Source organism: Lissotriton vulgaris, chromosome 8, assembly GCF_964263255.1.
Source record: "Lissotriton vulgaris chromosome 8, aLisVul1.2, whole genome shotgun sequence".
Taxonomy (NCBI): Eukaryota; Metazoa; Chordata; class Amphibia; order Caudata; family Salamandridae; genus Lissotriton; species Lissotriton vulgaris.
In genome coordinates this window covers 750,391,711-750,408,348 of record NC_141696.1, presented here as the reverse complement: position 1 = coordinate 750,408,348, position 16,638 = coordinate 750,391,711, and positions in this window count along the sequence as shown.

Below are 16,638 nucleotides of genomic sequence, written 5' to 3'. Positions count from 1 at the left end.
ATCCCTAGGGGAGAGAACTGATCATGCGATGGTAGGTATCTAATATTGATTGTGTTGCTCATAAGAGTGGTCTGGTGGGAATGTATATATGCGTGTATATATTGGATTTGTATAAAAGTCTTTGTATGCAGTTTGTCCATAGGACACCATTGCAGTGGGCCTAGTGCCCCACCCGCTGAGTAGAGGTGCAGAATGTGTTTGTGCAAATGTCAAAATATTAACATAACACAGTTAGAGCTGTGATTTTACCCTGAAGTAAGATGCCTTTTTTTGTTTAAAGATGAGAAAGTGCAATTGGTTATAAAAAGGCCCATTTAAAAAGGGTAAGATGTCTGTGCAGAAAAAAAATGTGGTACCTTTAATAAGAAGAATAAAAGTTTTACGCATGGAAAGTAAATGTATATCTTTTCTCTTTTTGATGCTGCCTTAAATGTTATTATGTTAACAACAAGAGGGGGTTGCTGAACTGTTCCTAGAGGGTATTAAGGAAGATTGGCTTTACCGAAGGTGTATATTAACACCATTGGGCATCCATTATGTTGGACATGTTTGCCTCACACACCCCGAAGGATGTCATGCTTCATCATCGGCGGTTGCTCCTCGTCGAGGAGGCGGTGCAATCCCCGACGGGCTCACCTCAAAGAGGGGCTCTTTGGCGGAGATCTTTTTGTCCAGCTGCCTGTTGATGAAGTGCGGGTATGTGGGCCAGGGCAATCAGTATCCTGAACTGGAAGGGTGAATTAAAATGTAGTAGAGGGTGCCGGAAAAACACTTTATTCTGGAGGTCCTCCTACTACCATTAAAAGGTGTGGTTAGCTCGTTGGGTCACGGAGAGTTAAGTAGCGTAACCCAAAGCAAGACTAAAGTGAAGGTCGGTCAACATGTTTCTCGCATGGGAAATTCCCGCGATTCGTCAGGACCTAGTGATGTAGTGAGTGGAGAGTTAAGTTAAAAAGAAACCATGCTAGTGTCATGAATCTCATGTGGTTTACCTCAGGGGATAATCCTATACCTGAAGGATGGAGAAAAAAGAAAACGGTTAAGCAGGTATCACGTTTTTCTAGAAACAGGTATCAATGGTAACAGCCAATGTAGCAACGCAGTGAAGTGGTGGTGGTGTGTGGAGTATCACACATACACGAACATGCCTGTGCTACTTGTTGAGTGCATTGTCAGGTGAACACTCTTACACATAATGTTCGTGACTGGTGCGTAGTGAGTTAAAAACAGTGGTTAAAAACGCAACTGCTATCTCAGAGAGAGAACTTGGGTCAAAAAGTGGTAAGTCGTTAGGAGGTAACCTGGATTGGTATGAACTCACCTATGGGTCTTGGACTAATGGCCACCTGAGTTGTTGGCGGGTCGGTACAACAGGAGTTGCCTATAAATCAGGCTAGGGGAGAGGAACTATTGGTTATGGAAGGTCTGGGTATGGTGTCACCTGAAATAGAGGTGGTTTGAAGAAGATGTTGTCTTACCTCAAGTTACCCGTGTCCGTGCAGAGTCACCTACCCATCACCACCGAGCTCGAATAGGTAATGAACCTCGGGGGCGTGGGCTATTTATAGGCGGCCTCGTCATAAGGTTGCGTCGGTGGACGCCCTCTGTGTAGGTCACGTGTTGTCTGTTTGAGGCAATGAAATGCTATTATAACATAGTCATGTGATTTTCAATGCTGCTACATGTTTTGTTCTTTTGGCTGGAGGTTGGGGGCTCCTCCTGTCTAAGACAGCGAACAGGGTTTTTTTCTAATTTAGAAGAGCACTTGGGGTTCTCTTTACATTGAAAGGATGTTAGGGTGTGAATGAGCTCCAAGCATAGGTTTTAAGGTAAGTATTTATATAGGGTATTTTTATTAAGTGGTTGCCTTTCTGTCCAATATTTTGTGTGCAATGGGAAATATTATCTCTGTGTTACGGTGAGTATTGATGCAACTTTGTGTTAGACAGATTACATGTGCACTGACACCGCATGATGCATGACATGCATGAGAAAGATATAGTCCTTTGAGTAACAAATATTGTGTTTCCCTTTTTGTGGCTTTTGTGTTTGGTATATGAATTATTGCGTATTATTTTATGTTATACGCATGTAAATATTGTGTGTTTTATGTTTTCTTTGGCTTATTGTGCATTGTTTGTTCTGTTCTGCGTGGTAGGTATGCTGATCGATCTTAAGGCTGACAAATTAAGGAGGCCAGCATACTGGGTTTTGGGCTGCAGTTTCACTGTGCATGAAATGCATGGCATTGTGTTGTGTGCCACAGCTCCTTTGCATGTTTTGCTGGGATTTGTCTATGCTTTCTGTGCTTAGCACAGCCAGTGTACCTGCTGCCTTGGTATGCTTGTTTCTGTTTTGTATTGTTTTGACAATTCTATTTTTGATATTAGTACAAGCTCCTCTGTGGGGAATTTGTTCTGGTCCCTAAATTTCACAGACAGCACTTTAGCAGTGTACGTCTATTTTGTTACATGGTTGTTCATTTATAGATTTCCCTTTTGCCGCCATTTCCCTAATGAATGTCGCATAGTGCCTGGTTATGGGGGATTTTTACACTTTCCTTGTCCTTACTCCTTAATGGGAATATAAGGCCTCAAAAGAAGTAGTGTGTTTTGCAATAGATAAATAATAGGATAAATCCTCGATATTAATAGGCACACACATCATTTTATGGCAATGACATTTGTACATGTGCTAAAAGATGTTCTAGCCCTCTCTAAAAGTGCTATGTATCTCCTACAATTTTGTTTCTGCCCAGTGCTACACCCGGGGGTTGATGGTTTTGACTGAAGTGAAATATGTTTCATATTTCCTTCTGTCAAAAATCGGGGAGGTAGCTAGCTCTCCGCTAGCTCTCCTATAAATTAGGAATAGGTAACATGTATATTGCTCCCTCCTCTTCTCCAATTTTTATTAGCCTGTTCTGCTTTGCTCTAAAAGGGGATTTAGATGTGGGTAGTATAAACTGATAGTATTTATTAGAGAAGACGCCCCAGACTAATGTTTCCATATTTGACGTTTGAAGGGAACAATAGGTACATATATAAAGGGTCGGAGTCTAATATAAACAAATAGGAAAAAACTCTCAAAATAGTACTTGTTTTCTCAGTTAAAATGCTTTCATATTATCAAGGGCATCAATGTAGCTCAACAAACAAAGAAAAGATTCAATACATTCGGTGCATATTTATTTAGCACATCTTATGTTTATAAACTGCATGAATTTCAACCCAGAAGGTAGGTGATATTGCAATTAATGCATTGGCAATATAAGCTTGGAATCAACACATTTCTATGTTATTAAATCAACTCAAAAACATGTCAATGCACTCAAGGTGCATAGAGGAAAAGGGTTAATTAGAAGGGATGGGTAAGTGGGGGTGAAGGTGGGGACCGGGTAAAGGTGGTGTGACTGAGTAGAAATCACAGTGAAAAATGAAAAGCCTTTACAGCCTATATAGATCTGAAGGTTCCAAAAACAATCTCAAACATAGGTTCCGTAGTTATCCATTATTTAGTCCTATGTTTGGAAACATGAGGAGTAATGCTAGTCGACGTTTCGACCCCTGAAAGGTGCGGGTGATTCAGAACCTCAGGATGGGGTCTTCATCAGGACGTTGGATTGTAACAGGAGCGCCTATAAGTGATGTAAAAGCCATGAATGTATCTTGTACTCCTATATATTAATTAATGCACTCGAAATTAAATAAAAAGTTACCTACTTCGCATGAGGCCCGTTTGGGCCTACAGCCTGGGGACCTTCCAAGGTTCCTTAGTGATGCGTGAAGTCTGTAATCAAGTGAAGGCGGTATCAGTAAAAGTGGGTTGATCCACCTGGGATGAAGCAGAGTAAAGCTACATCCACAATGAAAAAGGGGGGTTGGGGAAGAGACTTACTGGTAGCTTTTCTCAAAGTCGTTCAGACTTGTGGGGTTCTGTCGTCCACTGGACCGGCCGGTCCGTGGTGGAACGCCGTGTGTCTCTGAAAATGAAGTAGGGTATCAGACTAAGTTGTGGTAGTTAATCTGTATTAACGCGCCAAAATGTCACAAGGGATTGTTTCATCGAGAGCGCAGTTATTACAAACAGGGGCCATCTGTCTCTCATGGATCAGCGTTAGCGTGCTCAAAGTTATAAGGAACGGGTGTCTGAGTTAGCGTTAGCGCACCCGAAATTATAGAGAAAATTTGCGTGGTTTTGAGCGTAAAGAGGGACAAAGTCCCATTAGGGAAAGGCGGGAGAAAATCTCCATCAATTCAGTGATGTTCGTTACGCGCGCTTCACTAAGGTAGAAGCCTAGAGTGTAGCTCACCTGATCGTAGCGTTAGTCTATCTCTTTACTCTCCTCTGGCTGTCAGCAGTAAAGTGAGCCACCGCGAGGTGCCGGCGCTAGATGCTACTGGGGGACTCGCCCTGCTCTAGCCAATCAGCTGCAGGTTGCCCAGGGAGTGAGGAAAAAGATGTGTTTTTTCTTACTAAGGGATCGTGATTGCGTTGTAAGCCTATGACCCAAGGGAGGCGAGTGCAGCACAGACTCATACGTAACCCATTGTTTGCCTGAACAGTATTAAAAGCATAGTTTGCAAGCAAGATATCCACATGAAACACTAAGAGTGGCACGACTCGATGTCAACATTAAAGAGCATGAGTGGTATACATTAATGTACAAGGTTAATTATGCAATAGATTGGTGCTTCAACAACACCCGAAGTAGACTATCAATTCATTTAGTGTACATATCGATTAGAATGCATTTGCTCAAATTGTAAGAGACCATTATATACACACATCTTTCTCCGATGTTGATTGGCACAGCGTGACACAGTGTACATGTCAATGAAATATTGTATGTGTATTTAAAAACAATCCTCTTTGCCGCCTGCATTAGGCATTCTAGTCATTGGTTCAGTCCGGATCTAAAAGGGCCATCTGGGAGAAAGTGGTTTCCAGTTCATTAAGGCCCGTTTGTACAGAGTCAAAAAATTGCATCCATTTGCATTCGCGCACATTAAGAATAGAGTTGAGATTACCTCCCCGTGGGCCCAGTGTAATTTTCTCAATAACTACCCACTTGATTGATTCGGGTGTGTGTGAGTGCTCCTGGAAGTGTTCTACAAGGGGGGCTCCCACCGTTTTGCACCTGATCCTGCTGCAATGTTGTAGCACACGGTTCTTAATCTTTTGTTTCGTCTGGCCTATATATATCATTCCGCAGGGGCAGAAGATAGCATAAATCACTCCCTCAGTGTTACAATTCGTGAAGGTTTTCAAGGGTACAGACAATCCATTGTGTGTTACTGTTCCAGTCTCTAGGCATAGTTGGCAGGCCTTACAGCTTCCGCATTTGTGGTTTCCCAGGATGGCAGGAAGGTTCCACATTGATTGTATTGTGGGGGCAGTCGGGTTGTCTAGCATGGAGCGTACTACAGTGTCTCTGATGCTCTTTGCTTTTTTGAAAGCATGCATTGGTGGATTGGGCATCTGGAGGGTCTTTGATACAATGTTCCAGTACTTGTTCACTGTCCTGCGTACCGCATTGCTTTTGCAGCAGTAGGTGGTCACGCAGATCATTCTGTCATCCAACGGTTGGCGCGTCTTTGGTGTCAGCAATGATTCTCTATCGCTAAACCATGCCCTCTTGCGCGCCCTCTTCACCAATCTCTTCGGGTATCCTCTTAAAAGGGAACAATAGTTCTGTACTTTTTTTTTTTTTTTGGCAGCCCCTCTTTTAGCTAGGATAGCTACTCCTCTTGTCCTACTATCCTGATTTGTATGAGCAAGAACATCATACCCCATCTGTTCCAGCATGAATTTATCCTTCCCCATAATATGAGTCTCTTGTAGACATATCACGTCCAGCCTTAACATCCTTAGCATAGCTGCAGCCTTCTGCCTTTTCCCTCCGTTATTCAGTCCACATATGTTCAAAGAGGCCACCCTTAACGCCATGTATATTTACAAGGATTTTCCATACTACCTGCCAGCCAGAAACTCTCGTCTATCATTATGTGTACCCAAGCTTCCTCTTCTTTATGTGTTTTGTCATTTTGTGCTGCTTTCTCCACCCGACCATCACAAGACATGGTCTACATAGTGAAAAAGGTGAAAGATGCTTGTGTGATCCTCAGCAAAATATCCTCAGCAAAATATTTTTTCTGTTGCAATTATAGCTTTGCAGAAGTACGTGAGCATGGTCATGAGCAAATAAATAAATAAATAAATAAAGTTGTTTTGAGTAAAAAAAAAAAGAGAATATTAGAAGTGTTTGATGTTTTGCACAACAGTGAGGGTTCACAAAGTAGACGCTGTGTGCATGCTATAGGAATAGCGGTTTGAAATTCCCTTTTTGAGGATTCTCAAGCAAATGTTTTGCGGGAATACAACATGTCTGATTTGTTTTATTTTTTTTCTCTTCTCTTAGAATTAACGCATACGTCCGACCACAGGTAATACAGTGGAAAAGTCAAATATGTAATGTATTACCTATTGTTAGCACAAATTTATTGATAGGCCTGAGATGTTTTTTTCATTCCAATCCACACCGCCCAGCAAATGTGGGGTGTCTTGAGACCAAATTGTTTTGACCCTTTGTATGCTTTGACTAAAGATCTTCGTTCTCTTCATCAACAGGTAGCAGACACACTGAAGCCGCAACCGGTGGGGCCTGGACACACACCAACCAACATGAGGACTGCGTCGACATCCGAAGATACCAGCGGAAGTTTTACTTTGAGCCGAGGCAGGTGCTGCTGCCACCCAAACAGCCCTCAGGATCCTGGCTCATGAGTGTGCACCCATGTTAGCCGTGTAAAGAGGGTCTAGCTTCTGTTGCCCTATGAGTGGGAGTGGGTGAGAAAGGGTGTCGCTGATGACAAATACGCTTCTCAGATGCTTTATTGAGAGGTGAGGAGCCTGATCAAAAGGAGAAGAGGCCGGCTCTGATTGCTAGTGGTGAGGTCTCTCTTGATCACAGTGAGCATACATCAGCAGATAAGTCCCCTGCAAATGAGCCCCCCATTCTGTTGACAGATCCAGAGGTGCGAGGGAGCACTCAATACAATCTGTGGCCCAAGAAAGGAGAGCAGGGCACCGGAAGAAGGGCTGAGTAAGGGAAGTAGGGAAGGACTAAAGAGAGTGTTAGGGATGCACTGCAGGAAGAGCCCTGGTGCACTGTTGAGACATTGTCAGGTGGGACACTAGGATCGTGCCTGGGCCTGGGCCCAGATTAAGTGCTCCTCTGAGTCGTGGGAGTTAGGGAATGAACAATACAAGCCTGCCTGTGAGGCTTTAACGGACACAGGGAGAAGATCCCTTGAAGGGAGAAGACCCCCTCTGGTTGGCCTCAGTGTGAACTGTTTTTCCCCTAGTTTACTTTGGTCTTTTTAGCTAGGAGCATGAGTCCCTTTGAATGTTCCTTTTCCCCAGGAGGAGCTGCCTCTGTGGCTCCTTGTCCAGATGCCCCTGCCCATATTTGGTTCACATGGTCTACAAATTTAATAATGTGTTTGTTTCTGGGAAGTTCATTAGGATGATGTAGTATTCCATTGTTGCACAAGACACATGTTACTTATAGTACTGCAGAATATTGGGTGTGTGGGTCGTTGCCTTCAAACACACACAAGGGTGAAAGAAATGTTGCTTCTATTCTTGCCCTATGGAATTAGCTGTGAGGGTTAGTTTCTCAGCCCAATAAAGATATACTTCATGGATGTTAGATACAGGTCCTCGCTGATAATGCAAGTGAACACTGAGTATATGGTTCAATAGGGTGTTTTCTTTGATAATGATAGTTCGATATTATTCTCATTAATTCCTGCTCATGACTTGAACTGTGATGTCTTTTTAAGTTGTCCGATAATGACATAATGTTATAGAGTAATGGTACCCCGAGAGAATATGCTTAGATTAGTCAAAAAGGAGGGTGCCTCACACCCAGAGAATAATTATTGTTTTAGTAGGTATTGCAGCGGTTGTTCTTTTACTAGTTGCCTCTGCACTTCCTGTCCTATAGTATGCTGCACTATTTCTATGATCATGCTCATCCTAGTATTTCCTTTCCCGACATTTGATTGATGAGTGATGCCGTCCCTGTTCTCTCCTTTAGAATTGTACAGTCCCTACTTTGAGCAATAAAGGCAGCACTTATGTTAGCCACATTAGGCTAAAAGGAGGGTCTGATAGATTGTAATTTTCCTGCTAATGATGTTGTGAATATGTTAGCCTAATGTGTCTAAATCAATATGCAGTTACAGCCTATTAATCATGTGCTGCAACCCACTGAGCTATTTTCGCAATATGCAAGCTTCATTTGGATAGAACTGTTTCTGTAATGGTTAACCTTTTGTCTTATTTTTGCCTTCTAAGTTAGAAGACTTGCTGTAGTACATTGCCTTCTATCTGTTCGGTTCCCATTATTGATATTTTTGTATATTTTCCTATAATAGAAAGAAGCTTGTCTATGACAGGCAGATTTCTAATGTTGACATTTGCTCTGCAGCTCCAATGTCTCATGGTACAGTTTTCCCCCCTCCCTTATGAGCAGAAAGTCCCTGTTTCAGCATTTGTTTCCTCAGAGCTTCGGCTCTGTGGCCTTGAGGGGAAGATAACAGTGTTGCCTTCGCAGGTGCAGATGCCTCATGTATGAGTTCATTGTTCTCCCTCTGCTGAGCCCAGTACTTTTTCAGTCTGGGCGTGGTTTTACTCTGCCATGCTATGTGATAATGTATTGCTGTGATGAGAGGGGTCAGTCCTCTCGATGCACTCCCTGGGGTGTAGACCTGACAGGGCCCATCTGCAGATGAATATTATGGCCAATAAAATATGTCTAATTCTTCTCCACTGCCTGGCTGCCTTATTATATTGTTTAGTGATAGATGAGTGAAGTAAGTCGCTCAGGTGGATTTGAGCCACACTTATCAGGCTCAGAGCCAACGCATCACCTACATCCTAGGGATCAACACCAATTCATCACCTCTTTTTCTCCTAGAATGTCATCCTCAACGTCGATGCAACATGCGTACCAAGGTACTGTTTCAGGCTTGTCTCTGTATCCAACCTGTACTTCATCGTGGTCGGCTTGAACTTCTGGATTTGACCTGGTCATATACATGCAGATAGCCCTGCTTTGAGCTTCATGTTTTAAAGCACTACATTTTAGTTGATTCTTTAAAAATTCATAACTCCGGTCATACTTATTGTTTTTTTTTAATCATTTTGGTTTTGTGTCAGTCATTAAATTAAGCTTTGTTATCATAACCAGGTGTGGTATCCCTTTTCATAGTGCATTCACTGTTTTACTTTTTGAAGTTTTGCGCAAATACTTTGCACATTGCCTCTTAGGTTAATCCAAACTACTCTATTACAAGCTACCAGGGGGTAGTGCAGGTTAATTTTGAGTGTGTATCTGACTACCCCCTATTAGGATTGTGGTTCCTTCGAGGACAGAGTGCATACCTCAGCCAATCAGAACCCCAAATTTTATAAATTACCAAGCGCTGTACAATTTATTTGCTAGGGAGCACATGTTCAGCAATTGTTTTGAAGCGCTGCACATCATCTTGATGCTAAGGAGGGAGACCACTGGCTCAGCAACAGGGTCCAGATGAAAGTATTTGGAGGGTATCACCCAAAGGGAGAATAGGGTCCCCAATAGAAGAGAGAGTTGGGAGAAAACTTTCTCTGCAAGCTCACAAAACAATTCCTCAAGGGAAAATGAGCCAGTAAACTATTGGAACTGTGGATATCACAGAAGAAGGATCACCTTGCTACCAGAGGACAGTCCTTCCCCTTGAGGTCTACCATGCTGTGTGAGCAGGAAGACTGTACCTACACCCTTCATTCCAGAGTGAAATCGCTCCAAGGGTCAGGTGACCTACCTCCTGATTTGAGCTACAGTGACACAACACATTCCAAAGGCATTTCTGCAAGTGCCCAGCTAACCTGGTACACTGGCCCTGCAACTAGAGCCACCTGAGCCCTGATGGCCATACCTCGAGTGAGTTCCTGATCCCCAGGAGCTTCCCCCCAAGTCCAGGACCCTTGATGTATAACAGTTGAGCTCCTCCTAGATGAAAAGGAGAATTCCTGAAATTTTGGCTCTTCATAACCACAAACAGGCCTGTTCGTGCCAAGATCCTGCTGCCTGCACTGACTGCCAATGCAAAGCTCTAGTGAATTTGACTTTTCACGCTACAGCATCCGCCAGAGGCAACTGGCAACATGAGATCTGCTTTTCGCACTACAGCCTCGACAGGTCATGGTGACCTCCAGTGCAAAGCTCCAGCGATGACCATCCATGATGCCCAAGTAGATCTTCGCACTATATCAACAACCACTTGTGAAACCCGGCATGCTTTTCACGCTCCTGTTACTTCCGGCCTCCTCCATCGTGAACTGAAGTCTTCACTCTGGGCTATAGAAGGTAGCTTTTTCAGCAGGACTAATTTGGTCCCTGTATCCAGGCTATGCTCCATCGTAGGTGGCCTGAACCTGTGACTTTCAAGCAGTCTTCCATGACGAGATAACCATGACTGGTGCTTTGTGGTTTTAAACACTATATATCTCTAGTTCTAATGATTGGATGTTTGTTGTTTTGGTGTCAATTATTTAAATGTTTAGCTTTTTCAGTTAAATTGATAAATTTTCTTGTGTAGTGTTTTAAGTGCTGTCTGAATGCTTTACACATTACCTCTAAGTTAACCCTGGCTGCTTTTGTGACAAAGTGCCAAAGGGTAAATCATAGGTTAATTTATTGACTTTTATGGTTCACCCTGACAAGGATTTTGTCTTTTGCTTGGGAAGAGCTCACCCCCAATTAACAAGCCAAATTCTTACAGGTGGTCAGTTTTCCCAATACCAGTGCACCCTTCCATACAGCCACCACCATTATGCTACTGTTATGTGCTACTGCTCAGAAAGCACAGGCTAATGCTTGTACGTAAGGGGTGGAAAGCAAATTCATGTGATTGGAATGCGCTCCTGAGGACCATACAAGTGACATCTCCTGCCATATACTTTATTTATTTATTTATTACATTTATATGGCGCAACAGCTACCCTGAGGGTTTCCCGGTGCCTTGGATCTGAGTTAGGCTTGATAAGATGGAAGGTTACAAATAGGAATGTGGAGTCTATTGATTAAATTGCCAAGTTTTGATGCCCTTTCGGAATTGAAGGTACCTTGATTCAAGACGCAATTCGAGCAGCAGTGAGTTCCACAGAACCGGGGCCAAGTAGGCAAATGAGCGCCCGCCCAATCGTGCTCGTTTGAATCTAGGGACAGAAAATTTGGCCTGATGCATTGACCGAAGGTTTCTAGAGGGTAGATATTTATGCGCCAGCTTACATAGATAGGCAGGAGCTTCCCCTGAACATATAGCACAGGGCTTGGAATTTGACTCTAGCGGCTATCTTCAGCCAATGCAGTTTCTTAAGATGTTCCGCAACACTTGTTCGCCCCGGAAGATGGAGAAGCAGCCTTGCGGCCGCATTTTGAACGACCTGAAGTCGATTGATGATAGCTTTATTGGCTCCAAGATATAGGATGTTCCCATAGTCAATTCTGGCGCCAATGAGGGCCTGTAAAACTGTTCTCTGCACCCCTTCTGGAAGTTGCCATAGCATTTTCCTCAGCCATCTAAGGATGGCGAAACAAGTTGAGGCCGTTTCATTACTTTAAGCACCATTCTCAGTACCTAGGCTGGCAGGCATCTCACCCTCCTCACTGGCATATATGCACAGATACAAGAATTACCTGTTGAAGCAGGGCTTTGATTAATGATCCACAGCATAATCCCTCAAACTGGGTGCCATTCAGTAGTGTGATGTGAGTTTACTGTCACCTGTCACCTATCACATACATCAAACACCTCAACCTTAAACCTGAATAATTAGTAATGTCCACTGTCTTTTCATTTTTAACCAAACTTTCTTCTTTTTATCACATTTCTCCAGCAGATCCAATACCCCTGTCTCATGGTCAGTGCCCTTGGAAATCACTTGTCAGTTGAATTTGACCCTCAAAGGCACCGCCTTAAATTCAGACATGGACACTACATTACCTAAGAGGAATTACCCTGGTAGATCTACAAAATCAGATTTTTTTCAGGGTACAGATCCCCCCCCTCCGTAACAATTAGATTCACACTCCATCCTACCCAGGTAAGCTGATAGGGTTTCTGGGATATGGGTATTTTCCTTCTCTTGCAAGTGTCTGAGTGGTTTCGTCAGCAGGTGTGAGGGTTTCTGATTATTAGTGTGAGTGGGTACATGATTATCCTAGTGTATAATTGATTGGGTGCATAAGTCTCTGAGTGGGTCTATGAGTGGCTGAATGAGTGATTACATGGGTGGGTGAGTGTCTGAGTGGGTCCGTGGGTGGATGCAGGAGTGTCTGAGTAGACCTGTGAGTGGGTCTATGAGTGTCTCAATGGGCCTGTGACTAAAATCATAGGTCTCTGAGTGGGTGAGTGAATGGGTGCATGCATGAGTGTCTGTGTGGGTCTGTGACTGGGAGGTTGAGTGTCTGGGTGGGTCTATAAGTGAATGCATGAGCTTTGACTGGGTGCATGAGTGGGTGTGTGTATATCTGACTGAGTCTCTGAAAGGGTCTAACTGTTTGGGTGTGTGAGTGGGTGTATGAGTGTCTGAGTGGATCTTTAAGTGGGTGTATGAGTGTCTCAGTGGGTGTGTTAGAACATGCATGAGTGTGTGCGTGGGTCTGCAAGTGAGTCCATGAGTATATAAGAGGGTTTTTAAATGGGTATATGAGTGCCCAGATAGATCTGCGAGTGGGTGAGTCAGTGTTGGTGCGGGGATTCCACTCATGCACAGAACTATGCACAGGAGACCAGGACCTTGGTGTATTGTGGTGTACCAAAAACACAACTCAGTGCCCAGAACCTCAGTCCGACTAGCATCTGTGTGTCATTCATTCTCCTTACTACAGCGAAGCTACCAATGATTAGACAACCCAGAATAAACCATTTAGAAACCTCTCAGGAATAGTGGAAATTAAGAACACTCTTTCATTTTTATTCTCATAATTGTCCACAACATGAGTAACAAGAGACCGAATAGTTTAAAATGTTTGTTTCAACTGTGTGCTCTAAAATGCAGTATCTTTGCTAACATAATTAAAAAGATGTATACAATCAATACAATCAGCATTGTTACAATTACATAACATACAAAGGGAGAAATCATATTATAATGATAGTGGAACCAGGTCTATAGTGCTGTGTGTACCACCCTCCCTTGCTAGGAGCTATGTATTATAACAATCGAACACCTCTAGGCTAAAACGGGGAACCCCATACCTCCAAGATCAGGTGAAGTGAATCACATCCCAGATCAGCACAGCTCTTCATCGATGGAATGATTTTCTCCAAAGGTGCTGTCTAATGCATGCAGGGGAATATTAAAAGCACCCGAGTTTCAGAAATGAGCAGCTGTGTGAATGTTGTGTCTAGAGCATGGGCCGATCGTCCTGCATCAACAGCATACATTGTTATTTTAATCTTGAACACTTTGTGGAGACTTGAGGTTGCAGTGTAAGTTTAGAGATTTGAAAAATATACCGTTCTCATGTGAAGGAAAGCAAGCAGTTTGTCTTTATAAAAACTGAGACATGTAGTGTTGTGTGCAAAAGTGGCAAAATGGTGTTTGAGCAATTAACTCACTTATGCTAACATGAAATGTATGCAGGCAGAATTGTAGCCTCACTAAAGTGTAAGAGTCTCTAAGTAGGTATGAGACTGTATGCATGAGTCTATTACTGAGTCTATAAGTAGGTTCATGAGTCTCTGAGTGGGTCTGTACATGCGTGCCTCACTCTCCGATTGAAACTGTAAGTGAACTGCATACATAACTGCATGAATTTCTAACTGGGAATGTAACTGGATGAAAAAGTGTGTGAGTGGATATGTGATTGTGAGGAAAGGTGTCTGAGTGAGTTTGTGATAGCGTATATCAGTGTGTGACAGTGACCTGAAAGGATGTACAAATATATATTAACAAATGGCAGTATTATGGGTGCTTAGTAACGTGCTGTTGTGTATGTAAAATGCTGTTTTGCAATGCTACCAATCCTGTGCACATGTAAATACTCGTCACTTGGAGTCTATCTTCAGTGTTTATCACCAAAGCACGTGGTGTCATCACGAGAAAAAAATGAGTGTGTGCCCTATTTAAAGTGAATACTACTGCATGTCCGCCATGTGATCAAGGGCAGTTCCTGCCCGAAACGCGTCATGCCTACCTTAACTGCCAATGGATAATAAACCTTGGATGTGAACACTCTGAAAGCCGTGTGGTGGTCCGTATTTTTCTGTGGTTACAGCCTGGGAAGCAGAACTTAACCCATATATATATATATATATATATATATATATATATATATATATATATATATATATATATATATATATATATATATATATATATATATATATATATATATATATATATATATATATATATATTTCCACAAGTCTCAAAGCCCAGCTTGGCATCCGCTTTCGCTGATCGACGAGAATTCGAAAAAAGCCACAAACTCGGTAATTCTCGTTCCAGTGAGTTTATTGTGCATTTAAACGCCCACCAGTCGCCATGACGCGTTTCGCCTCAGCCGAGGCTTGATCACATGTCATGTCAAGAAGGAGGAAGTGACATATATAGTGTGATAATCAAATGGGCAGTACTTCCACTTTTAAAATGTAAAGGGATATACACCAATTCACAATTAATGGAGAAAACAAAATTTAGAGCATAGTGCTCTGCATCATTTGTTGGTTCAAGACTGCATCATCAAAACAAAAACGGCATTTCATCACATATGTCCATTTTGTTGATCGCTTTCCATAGATATTGTACAGGGTAAGAAGGCATGCATATATATAAAAGGGAAATATCCCAACAAGAATATTCAATACAAAAAACAAAGAAAAGAAAATTCTATTTCTTTAAAAATATGTATAAATCCATATCCTAATTTCATATATTTACACCCTATTTACAAGTATTACATCGATTCTAGTTTGCCACAAAAGACAGACTGAATCAAGCCCTTTGTTGACCTTTATGTGGGTATAAATACCCTTAGCATGATCAGGTCATTAAGTATAAAATTGCAACCTTCAATTCATATGTTTTACTATCTAATCCTGTTGCACTATAAACTGATTTAATTGTCAGAACAATATCACAATTGGACCAGAACCAAATCTCAATTCTCCATTGTATCACCTAAAATTCATGTTCATATCCATTTTCTGCTATGTGCTTCCTCGGGGGTCATTCAATTTCTGATAAAGTGACAGTGCATTAAAATTGTATCTATTATTCAAATAGGAATACAAATATTCATAGGCTGCCTTATATACATATTTACATATGATTTCATTTAGCTCAAACGACAGCCGGTGTCCTGCAAGATAATTCTTAAAAGAAACCATAGATCATCCCAGACATGTGTAAAGGTCCTCACTATGGTTTAATCCCCCAGGCTGTTTACTATTTAGTTCGAGGATGTAGCGTGTTTCTAAGAGACGAAGTTTCCCATCTCTATCTCCTCCCCTCTTTAATGGTAATACAGTATCAACCAAATAGTACTTTAAAAGATCTGCATTACTTTGATGATGTTTCTCAAAGTGTCTATACAACAAACAATGTGCAACAATGGGTCAATGCAGGAGTGCAGCAAACTATGTAACTGTGTGTGGAAAAGGGACACAATTCCTGAATCCCAAGTATCCTTGGTGAAAAAGTGTTCCCATCAGATACCCGTCCTGTACCGCCCTACATCACTTGGGATCCTTCACCCGAAGGAAGTGGAAAGGACCACTTAGGATTAGGTAGAGTGTAACCTAATCAAAGTAGGAAGGAATGTGAAGTGTGTGGGTTTGAACTGAGTGTAGGTATCAGGGGGTACAAAGAATTAACAAAAAAGCAGTGCATAAAGTGCTCAATGTGGCAACTAGAAGTGAAAAAGTTAATATTGGGTTGTAGGAGTGGAAATTAGAATTTAATGGAGTCCTACCCACACCCAAGGTTAAAAAAACAGTGCAAGTAGTGGTAACAAATAACTACTCAGATGGTAACTGGGTCGACATGTTTCTGCAGTGAGTTGGTTCAAGAGATACCAGTCTGCTTCATCAGGACCTTAGTAATGTTCAAATGCAACTGCTATTAACAATGATTATAAATGTATGAAAAGAGTCATATCACCCAAGTTCTGGGGAATGCGTTCTCCACCTCACCCGGCAACAGCTCAGGACAAGTCAGCCTAGAGGAAGGCGAGGAGTACCGACGGACAGAGCGGTGCTCCATTTGTACCTGAGCTGTTGCCGGGTGAGGTGGAGAACGCATTCCCCAGAACTTGGGTGATATGACTCTTTTCATACATTTATAATCATTGTTAATAGCAGTTGCATTTGAACATTACTAAGGTCCTGATGAAGCAGACTGGTATCTCTTGAACCAACTCACTGCAGAAACATGTCGACCCAGTTACCATCTGAGTAGTTATTTGTTACCACTACTTGCACTGTTTTTTTAACCTTGGGTGTGGGTAGGACTCCATTAAATTCTAATTTCCACTCCTACAACCCAATATTAACTTTTTCACTTCTAGTTGCCACA